We start from the raw sequence: 16,027 nt of genomic DNA, 5'->3' as shown, positions 1-16,027 counted from the left end.
AAGGCTCCAGTCATTACCCTGATGACACACTAATGAACACCACAGAAATGGAGTTCAAATAGGGTCATTTGGATGGCTGGCTTGTATACACTGGACTGCAAAATTAGAATTCAATAATACCTGGGTGAATTCTCAATATGGCCACTAAGTGCTTACCTATGTAATATCACTCAGCCTCTGCCCCACTTACCTACTCTGAATATGAAAAGTGGAAAAGGTATAATTCGGTCTTGTTGACTGTCAGATTCAATAAGATTAGGTTGTTTGTATTTGGCAAAATTGAAAATTCCTCACTGCAATCAAAAAACCCATTTTTTTAACGGTATTGAACACTATGAAACAACAACACCTGAAAAGAACTATATTTGTGCAGGTGTTACCTGAAGGCTCCACTCAACTGAGGCTTCACTGGGAACAAAACTGGAAGATCTCAGAGAACCAACTTGTAGAAACACACAACTGAGCACGCAGCATTCTTCCATGTCTTTTCATCATCCTGTCCGAGTTTCTCCTTTCCAGCAGGATAGGCAATGCTTTTAGTAAAGTAGAAAGTGGAGGTCAATGCTGGCTTTTCATCAGTATGGAATTAGTCTCTTTGAGAAAGGAAAAGGGGACAACTAAGAATGGAATGTGGGAAAACTGCAAAAATGTAATGATGTGTCATAAAACTACTTAGTGCAGAGTTGAGTTATATATTTGTTTCCAGATTTTTTTAAAGGATCAGGGCTAAGAAGTAAGAAACAGAGCAGTCATTTTATGAAAAATGTTCTCTCACTAGTAACCTGTTCTTTCTGCCCTTACCAGTTCCCTATGGGTGTTTATTTTAGTGCATAATGGATGTTTGATTTCCTTCACTTGAAATAACAGGTTTGTCACCTGCAATTCTCACTGTGGACATCTTTAAAAAGATCATATTTGCAATGGTATTAATATACCATCAATTAATATACTTTCAGTGTTTAAGGATTTGGATTAGGAGTTAGGCTCCTAAATACATTTGTAGAACATGTCCTAATTTCTTAAGATAAACCAAAGACAATTTATTGATAAAGCAGTGGCAGTAATGATGATGAAGGTAATGATAATGATGATAACAACAACAACAACAACAACAACAATAATAATAATATCGTTAATGTCAAAGAACAGTGTAAACATTGTTTTCTATCACCTGAGAAACAAAGTTACATTAGAAAATATGGTTTTTCATTGTGATGTTTTAAAAATGTATTTAATCAAAGCTGCCAAAATAGAAAATTTAAATAATAAAGGAAAAGATGAGTTTTAGTGTTACACCTATTAATTACCTATTAAATATTTTTTCTGATGTCCATTTGACTGCACAGTTAGTCAGCTTGCAACATAGAAAACTTTGCTAGTGAAGCTTGCATCTTTCTGTTACCTGTTGGTACAATATTAAGGGATCACTATCAAAGGGACATTTAAGCCCATTGTTTATTCATGAGTTATAAATGTTCAGCTTGGATGACAAGAGCTATCAAGCATCTGGAAATAATGCCCAGGGTCTTCTGGAGGAAGAACTATGACTTCTGAAATGATCTTTCTTGATTCTCAGGCATTTATGATGCAATATCAAGCGTTCTGTGTTATATTATCCTTCCTCTTTTCATAAGTTTATTCAGAAAAAAAAAAATTGCATTTCATTTAGTTCCCCTATCTAAAATTAAGCTGCCACAATATAAAACATAAAATGAAAAACAAAGTAGTTTGTGTAATATTACACCTTACTAGCACATGTAAAATCATGGTATAAAAGAGAATAAAACCCACTAAAATCTATCAGTTATACATGTTTGCTCTCATGAAAGAAATGAAATTTTGTAGATATTCACATCTCAGAAAAGCAAATTTGTCCTTTCACAAGCCTAGCAAGAATGTATCAGATATAGAACTAAAATGGTTTTATATTATCATATTTTGCTGTATATAGCCTGCTACTCAGATAACCCATACCTCTTTTTGCAAATAAATTCTCATACAACCCACATCCTCAGATAACCTACAACTGTCTCCTCCTTTTCCTTCCAAAGCATCTATGTATCTAGCAAATTCCCCTGGAGGCTTCCTGTTGTGGTGGAAAGAAAACAGGGAGGGAAAGTAATAGAGGTAAAGAAGCTGATGGGTTTCAAAAGGAAAAAGAATAATTTGTGGTGAATCAGAGGCTTAGGGAGGACTCAGAAAGAAGGAACTCTGAAAACAGTTTTTCATAATGTTACCAGCACTTATGGACAACCCTAATTCTGAAAATGACAACTGGGACTTTTGTTTTGTTATTATTATTATTATTATTTTTAACAGCTTATCCATGGGTTCTAGCACTTGAAAACTTTTCCAGCTACACTTCATTTCAAACTTCAGTCACACTTTCAAACTTGAAGGTGAAACTGGCCGTCTAAGTACACTGTCATATTTCCTAAAGCAAAATCAAATAAAAATCCTACTATAATTAGTCAAAGAAAATACTAAATTCAAACACTGAAAGAAGATACCACCACCTTCGGTTGGTAGCGGAGCTCACAGGTATAAAGTAGACTATGGGTTAACACTGGTTTCTTAATTGTGTAGAGCATGTGCAAGGTCCAGTCCTATGACAACATGCAAAGCTGGAGGCAGAGTGATTTTCTTACCAAGCAAAATTGCTAACACCTGGGAAATGGGGAGGTGTGGAGAAGAGAAAAAGAGAGGAAGTGGAAAGAGAGAAAGAAAGAAGTTTAATGAAACCATCAGGGCATGCAATAAAACTAAGACATCCAGTGATATTCTTCCCCATAACATTTTTCCTGTCCCTATGCACCCCCCCCCCATTATGTGCTCTTCATGTTATCACTAGGCTGCAAGCAAGTAAGCTCTTTCAATTTATTCTATGCTTGTAAATGTATATAATAATAAGACATAAATGCAACAGTGAATTGATAAACAGAATAAGAAATAATAAGAAAAACAGCCTGCAGCTTCCACCCCAGCCTCTGAAAAGCAGTGAGCACATCTTAGTCTCTCAAAAACTCAACTGAAGGTATTTGCTATGTGGCTGAAGTTAAGCATTGTTTATGCACTGTCCATGTCTTACGTCAGCCTTACTTTACAGTCATACTGGTAAGTAAATGGTTGCTGTGCGAGCCATACAACTATTTGTCTTTCAGACACTAAATTAAATGGTGCACTCTTCTATATCAATTTAACCCCAGTAAAAGCAATGAGCTGACTTTGGTCGGAGGACAGAGTTTGGCCTCTTTTCTTTCCTTTCTGGTTCAAAAGAGAAAGTCGCGTGGCCTTTCTGGTGCAGCAGTGGTTTCTGGCACGTTGCTAGTCTACTAATTTCATCCCAGGTACAGCAGAAATGCTTCCCTCAAACTTGAAGCCAATGTGTCAATAATCTCAAATATCTTAATAATAAATGGATTCCAGAATTGGATCTATAACATCTACAACATCTAGAGTGGTGTGGAGGACTCTGAGTGGTTCAAATGATACCAAGGCTAATAGAGTGATTTCACTTCTGCTCAGAAAAGTGACCGCAGTTGCTTGTAGTCACTCAAGACCTCTCATATATGCTCAGTTTACAACTACAATGTTGTACATTCTGACTACCAACACTTCAGTCTGAATTTCCACATTTTCACATCCTCACAAACAATAAAGCTTCCAGATGCCAAACCAGCTCTCTTGTTCCAGCTGTGCAAATCCACCAGCTACACTTGGGCAACTTAAATTGCCTTTAATGGCAGTGTAATGTAAACAATTCTATTGCCAATGAATAAGAAAAAAGAAAAAAAACAAAAAAACACACCAAGCCCAATGTCTCTTAGGCACCTTGGCTGTGTGTGCGTTAAATATTTTTCTTACTGATCCCAGAAGAGATGACTAAATAAATGAGGAATAGAAAGATTTCACTTTGACATCACATATCACATTAACTTGCTATAGAAAAGAACCAAATGAAATTAAACTACATTGGTTTTACAATATAGTACTGAATTTCATTCTCTATATAAATAGCCAGCTTATTACATTATGTAGTATTTCCTCAGTATGTCTACTTAAGAATCTCCAGCCAAGGATAATGCTTCATGTACACTTCATGATACAAGAGGGTTTATTTCCAAGTTAATTAGAAGCCATGCATTATCCATTTAGCAACCAGCAATCCATTTTTAATTATTATTTTTTAGTGTTGTATTCATTGTGATGGAAAATCATAGAATCATAGAATGTCCCGAGTTGGAAGGGACCCACAAGGATCATTGACTCCAACTCCTGTCCCTGCACAAGACAACCCCAAAATTCACACCATATGTCTGAGGGTGTTATTCAAATGCTTCTTGAATATTGTCAGGCTTGGCGCCATGACTTCCTCCTGGGGAAGCCTGTTCCAGTGCACCACCACCCTCTGGGTGAAGAACCTTTTCCTAATATCCAGCCTAAACCTCCCCTGGCATAGCTTCCTGCTGTTCCCTCGGGTCCTATCATTGGTCGTCTGGGAGAAGAGATCATCGCCTGCCCCTCCTCTTACCCTTGTGAGGAAGCTGTAGACTGCGATCAGGTCTCCCCTCAGTCTCCTCTTCTCCAGGCTGAACAGACCAAGTGACTTCAGCCACTCCTTATACAGCTTCCCCTCTAAACCCTTCACCATCTTCGTGGCTCTTTGTTGCTTTTTGTATAATAATGGAAAGGTTTGGGCTGTGTATGTATGACAATTACATTATTCCACTGTAATTTAACATTAGTTCAATGAACAGCATTACTATCTTTGCACTCACTATTTGGATTTTATTGTTCAAGAATGTGTCCATGTGGATATGAGAATCACAGAAGACTTTGATTTTATTGTATTGTCTTGGGAATACTCCTACAAAAACTGTAGGTGTTTTTCTGCCTTGTGGTATCAACAGCCCTGAATTAGGCATCTAAAAATTAAAAACAATTCCTTCCCAGTTGGGAATAAATAACCTTTGACACCCCTATCCAGCGTGAGTACTCTGAATTGTGATACACAATACATTGTATGTGTGGAGGATAAACAGGAGAGGGAAGAATAAATACAGTACTACTAACTAACAGATTTCTTCAGTGACTAGTAACTTGACTAGTAAAAGCTTTAATGCTGAAAAATTTTAGAAAACCCAGGTGCTGATCAAGAAGCCATGAAACTCTACATTTGAAATTTGCATGTCTTCCAAGCTAACTTCTTAATTACCTATTGCAGTGTCAATACCTAAGCCCCTTCTGAATCTAGCTCTAAGATCGACACATACAAAGTGACTTGGTTACTCCAAGACTCCATGTCACAATGCCTGAGAGGATACCACAACCCTAAGTTAAAATCCCTTGACTGTACCTGCACATCTCCTAATGGATATTTCTTCAACCTGTTCTTAAGCAACTAAAGTTCTGAGGATTCATATATCAACTATGAGGCAAATTCACAGTGGAATTCATAAAAGGTAGGGTAATGAAGAAGGAACTGTCAGAGACAGCAAATAGTAAATTCTGAGAACAAGAATGTGACTTAGCACACTGTCACTCTAGTAAATGCCTCTCTCCTTTTGAGTTTCCTAGATATTGCTCTTTTCCCTAGAGGCAAATAACCAAAACACCAAAGTATTTCTTTCCAAAACTGAGTGGGAATAATTTGTTTCTTTTAAACTAGCACTACTGTAAAATACATAACAGAAAATAGAGCTAATGTCCACCGTGGCACAAGGCAGAATAACATGGGCCTACAGCATCCCTCACTCCTTTGTCACCTCATGAGAATTTATCAAAGCTATCCTTAAAAGATCAAGACAAAAATTTTGTACTAACGTAAATCTCTTAGCACTGAATTTTACATCTGTTGTTTCATTTCTATCCATGTCTGCAAAGGTTTTTTATATAATCAAGGATTGCTGACAGTTTTTCCCTCTACTCTTTTTTCCTTGAGACAAAATAAGCCAAAATCTTTAAATCTTTTCTCAAAGTACAAATTTCCTAGCAATTGAGACAATCTTGTTGCAAACTAGTTTGTCTAGTCTGATTTTGTCTAGTCTGTGCATGTCTTTTGTGCAATACTCAAAACTACACACACAATATCAGCTAAGGCTTTTTTTCCCAGTTCTGAGAAGGGTGAAGGGACTACTCCACATCACATTTTTTAGAAGGCAGTATTATATTTGTTTTTCTGCAACTATATGACATTGATGAGTTAGATTCAGTTTCTTATCTTTACCTGATCCCTCAGACTCTTTTGCCAGTGCTACTGATTAACTAGTCCTCCTCCATCCTGTCATTGCTGCTGCAGATTATCCCAAAATGCCTTACTTCCCTTGAATCCCTTTTGAACTGTGGCCTGTTTTTTGTCTGTCACCCGATTTTGCAAAACCAATTTTGAATTCTAACACCATTGTCCAATGTACTTAAAAATGTCTAGGAGACTGATTCTAATTTCATGTTTAACAAGTACTTTTCATAGCAGCATTGTTATAGAGGCACTGGTTATTACATGAAATATAGTAATCCAGGTGATGCTATATGCGGATGAAATGCAGTATCACAAGTCTATCACAAAGACAGGAAGTCCTCTTCCACTTGTGTTTTGAAGGAGCTGTGGTGGTAATGTTTTTGTTTATTGTGGTAATTTGTGCAGAGTCCAATGTGATCTTCACGTGACACAAATGGAAGGTGGGATTAGAATCTAGGCCACTGCCAGAGAGATTTTTACGAGCAGGCCTCTATTCAGACCTTTCACCACCTGCAAAACCTAGGCTTTGAAAATCTAGGTGTCTATTCTCCTTTCTCACCCCTGCCTTTTTACTTAGTACTTCTCCTTGTACTTTGGCGCCTATGTCCTGCAGTCATAGTATTTACTGCAGATGTCAGTTCTCTTGAGGGGGAAGAAAAAAGCAAGGGTATCTAGTTTAATTATGAGTAGATAGTTAATTTATTTGACCAGATATGCCGCACACCATTAATTATGTTATCATTGTGTGCAAATCCATGTTATTAAATATTCATTACTTCTAACAATTTACAGTGTGCTAAGTTTCATACTTCAGTATAACTCATCAACTGAACAATAACAGCTTGCTTACTTTAAGCTACAAACACAATTTATATAAGTAGATACAATCATGAGGATTCATTAATAGAATAAGAGTTTCTGAACCATATAAAAAAAAACCAATAGCTGTTTCATGAAGGTAGCAGCTGATGTGGAAGTATTCATGACTTTGTAAGGCTGTGTACTAAACTGAAATTCCATTAATTTTTTAAATAATAGGATCCAATTATTTCCTGACTCCACTGAAGTCAATGGAGGTAACTGCATATATCTGAATGTGGCAGAATTTGACTCCATTTGATGAAGCAATTTATGTAAACACAGATTCTTTAGAGCTAGTCCAATATCATCATGGCAAATTCTTCACTGGCACTTTTTATAGTCAGAAGAAATTAACACTGATAAGCAGTAATGCAGGTATTGATATGCCCAATATACAACAAAAACATTGGTTTGAACAAAGTGCAGTGTGAGAGTCTGCCACAGCTGGAAGTTTCCCTTTGATGATAAGTTCTTAAAATAAACATGAGAAAAAAGGCAGGTTTTTACTGTGACTGATAATGTATTTTTTCTGGATGCACTGCTAAACATAGCAATTGGAGTTAATAGGTAACTCATACCCATCCCCTCTAGTGCTAATTATCAATGGAGGAAAGAAAATAACTAATTTAGGCTAGTGTATTTGTCTTACTAACCATTACTAGTAGAACAAAGATGCCTAATTCAAAGAATTTTATGAAATAGCTGATGCCACACTCACCTCCATGTTTTCTAAATACAATGGCAAAGAAATACAGTATATATTAATATGAACACTATGTAAATAGTGACTGTGAACATTATGTAAATCATAATATTGTAATGATAAATGTTGATTACTTGATCCCACACAATAGCAGTAGCAGTGCCTAAGAAGCTATAGTAATAAAATGTTGCAAATAAATAACTGAAACAGTTGCAATAGGATTGATTTTAAGGGGAGATCTGGGTATGAGTATTAATTAAGATAAACCCCCAAGTACCAGCTGAGATTCTTGTTTTGCCCACAGGAACAAAATGTAAGCAATCCAAAGCCTTGTCCTATGACCTCTACATACGCATGTTACACAGTAATTACACCCTTACCTAAGTATGAACTTAGCAGCTACAAATACCCTAGCAATTCTGCAATTATTGTAAATGAGGGAACCCTCAATAAATTCAATGCTTTCAAGCAGGCACTTAAACCACATGCTAATTCAGTTACTTCACTTCCAAAAAAAAGATAAACCCTTCATAGCTCAGTATCTCTGCATCACATTGCAGTGAAGCTGGTAAGGCTTACAAGTAAATATCAAACAGAAATAAGAATGTTCTGTAACTGGTATTAATTTATTCAGGGTAATCTGGTATTGTGCTCTTTCCTCAGGTGGATTTTGTCTTGGGAACATCCTGATGGAGTTACATGAAGCAGGGAAGGTTTAGCTGCTCCACCCCAATAATCTCATATACTCTAATGAAACCTAAAGAAAAGCAGCCTTTAGGTTCACAGGAAAAGGTAGTTTTAGAGAGCTGAAAAGAAAAATGGGAGGAGGAATCTATTTCTCTAGTAAGATTTATTATCATTCCAAATATTAGGATCAAGTAAAAAAATCTCTTCATGATCTCTGACATGACAGCTTTTGAAGCACATCTTGTTTTATAAATAGCTTAGCTGATTCAGTTCATCTTCAGTTCAGTTTTGTGGGTGTTTTCTTTTTCCACTAGAAACATAGGGTCTAGGATGGAAAACAGTCTTTGAGTCATCACATCCGGTCATTTGCCAAGGCTATCAACTCTATTACATAAAAAATTTACATAGCTCCCTCTCAAAATCAGTTTGATTTCTTTATCTCACTGCCCTAGCTAGAAATAATGCTACTTGTATTATGGTTAGAATCTCCTTCCTTATTTCTGGACTGTATTTATTTATGGGCATTCTACATCCCATACCTATTTTATGACATGATCATACTTTTGCTTAAATAACTCTTCTCCCTTCTTTGTGTTGACTGACACAAAATATTTATAGATAACAGTCTGTATCTTTTCAACCTCCTTATTACTAGGTGGAATGTCTTTTAGTTTACATAGATTGTGCTTCTCATGACAATGCTAGTAGTAGCTTATCTACACGTTTTCAGTTTGAATTCTTTTTCCTGAGCATGAATAATTACAGCTTTAAGCATTATTCCAGATGAGGCTGTATCCAAGCTTTGTTGCATGATGTTAATATTTCTCCATCTCAAACGGATAAACCTCCACTCATGTGTTTCAAAGTAATACTTGTCTTTTTTGTAACCACATTACAATTAGCTCATATCCAGAACATCCGGAAAATGAAGTTTAATTCTGTGTTGCTGAAAATCACCTCATTTTGACTGTTCTATTCCCACCCCCCTGGCTTTCTCTGCATAATCTTCTTTGAGATTGACAGTGCCTCACAACATTTTGCTCTCTGCAGACTTGATTAGTACAATCTCAGTATTTTCTCTATGTCACACATGAAAATATTAAATAAACTCAGCCCCAAGATCAATCCTTGCTTCTACCAGGGAATCCCTTCTTTTCATAGTTGTCCATTTAGGACAACTTCTGGTAGACCTTCCTGTAACCAGATCCTTAGCTATTTTACATGTTTTGTATTTTCCGTCTTCTCCAGCTCTACTGTTATTTTCCCACATAGTTCTGCATTATTTTTTTTTCTTTTAAAAGCTCCAAAAGGTTCACTAGGTTCCTCTCTGTAAAATATGACTTCTTTTATCAAAAAGGTTTGTTTAGGAAAATCTGTCTTTGATGAGTCAGTGTTTTATTTTATTCTAATTTTTTTTTAAAATCCATAGTTTAACTCACTATTACTTAAAATTTCTTACAATTGCACACTGACAGTAAGAAGCTCAGAACCAGCATTGCAAAGCTCTCCTCCAGCCAAAGGATAATGTAAACAAGAACCTAGAAGAGTATCTTTCTCCTTTAGACCCTTCCCTAATTTTTTTCCTGCAAAACATAATTGATCTTTCTATTCCATTAATTCTTTCACTTTGCAAGATAGGCCATGATGTTGTTGATGTGCAATGTGAACATAACACTTACTTGTATCTTTTCTGAACAAAGTGTGCCCTTGTATATCCCTATACCACCTATGTCTGCTAATCCATTATGCTTACATTACTTGTATTATAACATTTCAGGTTCTGAACAATTTTTCTTATTTCTCTGTAGTGGTTCCTTTATTTCTCTCTGGTTTTTTGGGGTTTTTTTTCACAGTGCCCTGCAAACATCTGACCTACTGAAATATGAAAGATTAATTTGTCAGAAATAACAATAACAAAGAGACATAATTTGGAAGTAAATTCAGATTAACACCTATCATTTCTTACTGCAGCCTTTATCTGAGATGGAAAACAATCAGTTTCTGCAATCTACCGTATCCAACAAGTATAATATTTTATACAGGATCAGATGAGTATTTTTGGCAGCTATAGTAACTGCTCTGTCATACCAAGCTTCTCACTCAGGCTTAGAATTTATCAATATTTTCTTTTCCTCCTCCAAGAAATTCCTGGCAGAAGCAAACCCTAGACCTGTTGCTATGACTCAGCGCTGATCCATAACTCTGAAAGATTTCCCATGACAGTGTACCAATGAAAATATGTCAAAGCTTGGCTGTGTTGTCCATTAAGTATGGTCAGAAATGATAGCAAAAGGAATTTTATTCACTTTGTAAAGAATAAACATTTTAATATACTTACTACTTACTATACTTGAGTGATATGATATCTTTATTGGAGAGAACATTTTTAATTAAAAGTAAAATCCATTATTATTATTAACAACAACAATAATAATATTATTATATAATAACATATATAACATATAATATAATAACATTACTTATTATTATTATTATTATTATTATTATTATTATTATTATTATTATTATGTTCTCCAACTTGATATTGCTAATTGTTACAGAAACTATGAACACACATAGAACGTTATGCAAAAGTTCTGTCTATTATTCTCATCATTGTTTGTTTGAACTGTATAATAATGTTTGGAGAGAGAACCATCTCAGAATAGTCTTATTTCATGAAAGTACTTCAATTTTCATTGGTAGATGAAATCTATTCTCTTTCTATTTTTAAAAATTTTAAATTGATAAGCAAGTCTGGCCGTAGTCAGGCTTTCTAATCTACAGCAATAATCACAATCATTAGTATCTAGCGCTTCATAAATATCCCTTTAAGATACTATTTGATATACCATATAGTCTTGTGGGAAACAACCGGGATACTACTGCTTCAAAAACAGCTAAATGTATTACAATAAATTTGCTTTCTCTGGGATGCTGAATTGGAAACCTACGAGATGTTGAATAAGAAAACTGATACCACTGCTTATCTGTCCAAAAGCTAGTGGTGTTAGGAAGCCCAGTAATTGAAAAATGGATAGCACTGATATTTGAACCTTTTTATATAACCTTTGAAGTGTAAGCCTTTTGGGGAATAAATTGCTTTTTGTAACAAGAACAATGTCAGATCCCATATTTAGAAACCATGCACTTAATTCATTTTCAGACAGAGAAACTCATGTTGTCTTGTTGGGAAAAACATTGCAAAATGGATTAAGCTTCACCCTGGAGAGATGATAACCTAATATAAATAACTGCGGGCTGATCTTTATTAGTTACTGAACAAATATTGCCAAATAGGACAGGCGACCTTCAATGATGATTGATCTAGGATAAGTCATCAACAGCCTTGTCTCCAGAGAGTAACTTTGGGGCATTTTGGAATTGTACTGCTCTTCTTATTTCAGGGTTGGCACTAACACTGAGTAAGTACATCTTCTTTAATAGCAAGGTCTAAAGCTAATATGGTGGTAGAGTAATGACAACTTCTTCTATGGTGGGCAACTGTTAAGTATCTGCTAGAACTAATCAAACAGGATCGGGTCTTTGTTGGACACCTGAATCAGCCACAGCTTCCCATGTTCACAGCCTAAACCCTGCTTTTGAGAACCACTGTGAGTATGAATGATTTTTTTTTTCAAATTGACAGTAGATTAATGAAGTATTATCATTATCTAGATGTCTACATATCCCAGTGCACCAGAACTGGCATCACATGAATTGAAATATTATTGATTCATTTTGTAACTATTCTTTCCTCAGATTTTCTTTTTGACCCAGGAAGTAAAATTACCTGGGTTTGAAAGTCAAGCCTCGGATATAATTGTAGCAATATTGATTTGAAAAGCTATTGTGTTCCAGTGAGGATCAGTAAGAAGTCCCATTTACAAACAGTCTTTAATTATATTTGCTGTAATAATATTAACCAATAAACAATATCGACACTATGAAGAAGTAACACAAAACACTACTTGAGAACTCATACAAAAAACCTGTACTGATTGTGTATGGAGATGACTGAAAAAAAAGAAGAGAGTAAACATCTACCAGTGGAATTGTGGAGCATATAGCATATGCTAATATACAAAGATTCAAATCAAAACAACAAATATTGAGTATTAGCTACACAAAGAGAGTACTGGGTTATTGGTTTTATCTCACACGAGTACTTTCAATATTTGCACAAATAAACTATGCACAGCTTATCTGTGCAAAAGACGTTTTGAAACCTGATGATCCCTGGTCAGCTGATGCATTACTAGACAACCTTCAATAGACTGTGGTTTTCTATATACTGAGGATTAATTTAAAGGCAGAGAGTTATATTCTTAGGAATCCTTGCTTATGGGAGTGAGATTTGATAGTTGGAAGGAGGAAAAATTAGAATTATTAGCTCTAATTATAAAGTGCCGCTGTATAAAAATAATACATCCCTGTATTGTTGAAGTACTCTTTACTTGCACAGCACTAGGCCTGTTCAGTTTTGTGCAGCTGGAGAGTACCATCAAAAAATTTGTTTTCCAGAAAGTAGTACAGTACTGATCCAGGAACATTTATGCTATCTTCTCTTCTAATTTGAATGCTTTGATTTTGTTTCAGTGAGTAAAGAGCAATTTTGGTTCCTTCTGGCATCAACACTCGTGGGCTTATTTCTTTTCATCAGTTATCCTCTTAATATTTTTCTACCTTGCTCAGGTGATAAAACTTTTTGTCTGTGATTTTTTTCTTCTTTATGAAACAATTATTTCTCTTTTTAGATTTTAAAAGAGCAAGGCTTTAGTTGTTGCTGTTTCAAAAATCTAATTGTTTCTTCATACTATGATATGAAATACAGTGTAAGAACCTTCAGTAATGTATGAATTATCCACAGAAGATGGGACACTAGAAGGACAAGATTATTTGCCTGGTGGTAATAAAGAAAAATATTTCCAGTAGAAGTTACTACTTTCAATGTAAAAAAAAAACTTAGGAATTAGGAATTCTGAAGTAAATAGCTTAATAATACCTCTTCCAGCACCAAACTCATGCCTTGTGTTATTCCACCAATTAATTTATAAACTTCTACACGACAACCATGACTAAAACTATTTCCTAAGTTAAAGAAGCAGTTTGGGGTGTTTTGCACATCTTTCTGGTATATTTGTTTAGCAAGAGACCTTTAAAATCTCCAAATCTGTTTACTTAATTTCTCCTCCATCCAGTATTTTGTCAATGTCATCTTTTATAAATATTCAGCCCATTGATTTTGATCAGTATCCTTTTTTTCTTTTACATGCACTGCTTTATATTCCATATTGTCTTTTGTGTACTAGTACCATCAATGCTCTTATACATTCTCTTCGCGCTTTAGACATGAGTGTGCCACACGAATCCCTCACTGTGTTTGCTTGCTTCTTCAAGAACAGTTATTGTGAAGTTAGTGAAAAAGGTCAGGGTGATTATTTAGTGGGAAAAATCGAATCTGCTGGAACTTTATTGCTTTTCTCTAAGAAATCTGACTTATTTATGACATAAGGCATTTTAGGGCACCTGATAGGACTTACTTCTTTTTTTATGATACTTCTGCCTTTGTGTAAAATTGTGCTATAAATGATATTGACAGTGTCATACAGTACTACTGTATTGTTTTTAAGTTGCATTGTTTCAGCAATTTATAGTCAAGCAAACCAAAGTTGTGACTGTCTGCCCTGCTTGCAAAGTTGCAGGGCCTTGTCTTAAATTTTTCAATATATGTTAGAGAAACTTTTCACAGAAGAAAGTTTAGCATAGCTCAAGGAAAGGTGCACTTTTTCTTCTGGCTTGAATTCATAGCTCTTAAAATAGATGTAACATAGACAGGCGTATAACTGTGTAGGGATAATCTTATGATTGGGATATTTTTCTTAACAGACTTAGTAGACAAGCCCATTGGCTGCACTACCCCAAAGAGTTGCCTGACAAGTGCAATCAACTAGACACACTTCTCAAAAAGGAGAGATGAGAACATCTGAATTGTCCACTCCATAACAGATAAAAAGTAGAGGCTGGTTCTCTGACCCCAAAAGAAATAATCAGGTAACAGCTACTCAGAGGTTACTGGAAAGGATAATTTGTAGTGCCTCTGGAGGCAGTAATGAGATAAAAGGGTCCTTTAAGACTCTGTTGGTCAGAATTATCTTCAGATTCTCTTCTCAAGCAGGATTTTTTTTAACCTGTAATACTGAAATTGATGAAGATCCTTTTCTCTGCATCCCTCAAAGCTAGACAAGTCAGCTTTCTCCCTCGATATTTGCACCTGTCAAACTTCCCCAAAAGCCTTTCATTGTACAGCACCAGGTTTTTAACCCCCATAACAGATCCTTGAGCAGAGGTTTCATGAGTTCTCTTGTGCTCTTGATGGTTACTGCTGTTCAACAGTACACAAGAGAACTTCCTTAGACTACAGTTCATCATACTGTTGAATGCCTTGTACATCTAGATCTGGAAAAAAAAACCTGTGCCAAGTTTTACAAAACTGGGGAAGGATTTCATGCCCCAAAAGAACCATGCAGGTTACTCACAGCATAACTCAGTGATCCCTTTTAAGCACTCCTCAGAGTTGATTGATTGCTTACAGAATTATTTTTCATATGCTGGCCTTCTGGTTAAATCCAAATTTAAATCAAGATAAACAGATTTTCATAGGCAATGCGTTTTTGCATAAGTGAGAATAAGACTTTTAAATAGGGGGCGGGGTGGTTGAGTGGCTAGGCTTCCTTCAACTTTTTAAGTGACTGAAAATATATTATGCATTCCATGTTTACTGCTATTCAATATCTTCCAGATAAAATTGGTTATGTTTTCCCTATAAGCAGTTAGGGATTTTTCAACTGCCAAGCCTACATTAAGCTGGTTGTTTTACATATAATAACTGATAGTCACATTTTTGCAAATCAGACAGCCTTTGGCTATGCAAATGTGTGGGCTCACTGGGACAACTGTAGCCTTTACAGTAGCAACGTCGAGTGCATGCTGTGTACGATGCGATGAGCAAGATACTACACTATTCAACAATTTGTTCACTTGTACAACACCACTGCAGCTATATCCTGTCCAATATCCTTCTCTTTTCAATGATGCTGCCCTGGATTCTATAGACCTTAATTGTCTAAAAATTTCTTTCTGGCTAATGTTATTACAAGTGGAATCCAAGAATAAACAAGCCTAACCACTATTCCTTTACCATTGCATTTTTAGGTTTGTTTTAACAAGTGCTAGAGAGAGCTGTGGCTTCAGGAATAGTTGAGAAAAAATGTGCAAAATGCTTCTGCTAGATACAAAACCTATTTTGAAGAGGTTGTTAGAAGGGGAAAAAAAAAACAAACAACAAAAAAAAAAACACAACCAAAAATTGGCCAGGCAATTGTTAAGTAGCTATCAATCAGTTGCATGCAGAAAAGACAGTAGGCTGAGCTCTGTTTCCTATAGCCATTTCCAAGATAGTACAGCTGGATTTTGGATTCTGAAAATTACCACACACTGTAAAGTTATGAGAGAATGGGGATTCGCAGCATCTCTGA

This window comes from Nipponia nippon, unplaced genomic scaffold (genome assembly GCF_047370975.1).
Source record: "Nipponia nippon isolate SJK-2023a ecotype South Korea unplaced genomic scaffold, ASM4737097v1 scaffold_1, whole genome shotgun sequence".
In the NCBI taxonomy this organism is placed as follows: Eukaryota; Metazoa; Chordata; class Aves; order Pelecaniformes; family Threskiornithidae; genus Nipponia; species Nipponia nippon.
The sequence above is the reverse complement of the archived record's forward strand: the minus strand, read 5'-3'. Positions refer to the sequence as shown.